Source organism: Octodon degus, unplaced genomic scaffold (assembly GCF_000260255.1).
Source record: "Octodon degus isolate 3935 unplaced genomic scaffold, OctDeg1.0 scaffold00063, whole genome shotgun sequence".
Classification (NCBI taxonomy): domain Eukaryota; kingdom Metazoa; phylum Chordata; class Mammalia; order Rodentia; family Octodontidae; genus Octodon; species Octodon degus.
Window position 1 is genome coordinate 13,408,637 of NW_004524639.1, and position 2,175 is coordinate 13,410,811.

Sequence of the window (2,175 nt, forward strand, 5' to 3'; positions counted from 1 at the left end):
TTTTTTTTGTGGCTCCAGATTGCCTCCAGCTCTGGTCTGGATTGCCTTGAGTATCTGGGTATCGAACCACTGCTCCCAGAGACTGACTGCTTTGGTTAAGCAGGCACTTAAACAACTGAGCTAATGGGTGGGCCCCCGATATTATTTCTTGTATATTGGATTGTATTAAGAAAGTCCTTATGTGGGAGAGATAGCTCAGTAAAATAAGCATTTCCTGGCAAGCTCAAGTCCTGAGTTCAATCCCTGGTACAGCAAAAAAGAAAAGAAAGAAAAAGAAAAAGAAAAAAGAAAAAGAAAGTCCTTGCTTACACTTATATCTTCAAGAATGACATCGAGTTTATCTTCCAGCCAATTAAGCATTTCTGTTTTACATTTAGTTATTTGTTGCACTTTCATTTTGGTGCACCCTGTGTTTTATCATGTATAATCAATGTAAGACCGTGTTTTTTTTTTTTTTTAGAGTTACATGATAATGTGTTGAGTCCCTTCCAACCTTTGTAGACTCCAGGTCACTTTTTCCGCTTGCAGAAATTGTTTTCCAGCACCAGAAAGATGACTGGGAGGAGTGGTACAGCGTGCTGCTGAATGCGATTCATGATGTGGTTGTAGCTGTCTTCCTCATACTGTGAAAACAGCAGGCAGAACCAATTCCTCATACAGCGCCTTCACCCTGGCTACTTTCTCCATAACTCTCCTGCAAGATCTGACACTTCTTCCGAGTGGCTCGCTGCAGACACCAAACCACCAGTCAGTTGCACTTATTATCCTGGATGTAGATGCCAATCTTTCCCATCACACTGGGGTCCCCAAAGAAGTCAAGGAAATCCTCCTGTATCTGGACGAACTTGGCCATCTCCATCAGGATCCTCCTGGCATAGTTGTGCTCCTTCTCCCTGTCAATACCTGCCATGTACATGGCAGCAGCAACAGGCAGGTTGACGGAGTAAAAAGCTGTCTTGTACTTGACACCAGAGTTGTACCTCTTTTCTGTGTATTTGCTGAGATTCATATGGTTCTGGGGGGCTGGGATGACATCTAGAGTCTGCCCAACTGCTGTCTGATAGGCATTCTGCAAGAAGAGCTCAAGCAGGTTCAGATAGTAGGGCTGCTCCCGGCAGTGGAACTTCAGCAGCCGGTACATACAGGTTTCCAGAAGGAGAGCACCATTGACAGTGTCTAAACCTATTCCTGGCTTCCGATACCAGCAGACCTGTCCCCTCCGTGTAAGGGACGAATCCATTATATCATCTGTCACCAGGAAGAAAGCTTGCAGTAGCAAGTCCACACAGCAGCCCACAGTCAGTGCCCACTGCAGGCTGTCCGCATCCTGTTTCCTTGACTCCACCAGCTTCCGGAATGCTTTCAGCACCGTCAAAGCCCGGTTGTATTTGCCTCCAATAGCGTTGTACTCTAGGTCCTCCTTGAGCCAGGCAATGACATCTCCTATTTCTGGGTGCCCTGTATCATCTTCAGTCAGCACCCTGACAACCTGAGAGAAGAACTGGATAAAATTCTGCATTTCTAAAGCGTAAACGTCGCATTTCTGCTCTCCATTCATCCAGAGAAAGGAGCAAAGTGTTCTGTTCAGAATGCTGGTCCTCTTTTCCATGTGAGACCTTTATAAGTTGCTCACAATAATTTAAAAATATTACTTGCAGTAAATGTTGAGATTTTACTGGCAGACACTTGGATAAAAGGGAGAACATATGCCTAAGAATCTGATACTGAGAAGAAATGCCAAAAGCTGATTTCAATTTATATTGGTTTATTTACTTGAATTAAAAAGTCAGAAATTCAAGCAAAACTAACAGATCACAGAGGAGAATATTACAGTATGCTAAGGCAAAGCACAAATAAAGAGACAAAGCAGAATTTATCTAAAGCTTTGGGGCACTAGTGGAAAGAATTATAACCATAAAATCTAGAGAAGCGCCTAATTCAGGGTTCCTATAAATGAAGTACTTTGAACAAACCATTCTGAATATACTGCACATTAGAAGTAAAAATGTCAGCTCTATACATTATCCAAAATTAGATTCTAAAATGCAGTTAAGGACTTTGATTTTATCTCCATATCTCTTCCATCCTCAATTTCATTATTTTCTAAATAACTGATTGAGCAGACTGGTATCTTACAATTGAAGGCTTCCTCTCTCTGTCTCTGTCTCTGTCTCT

At 42.4% G+C, this 2,175-nt stretch overlaps 1 pseudogene; it reads right to left on the reverse strand.

Moving 5' to 3' along the window:
• Positions 1-509: 509 nt before the first annotated feature.
• LOC101559956 lies at positions 510-1,570 on the reverse strand (annotated as a pseudogene).
• Positions 1,571-2,175: the final 605 nt, after the last annotated feature.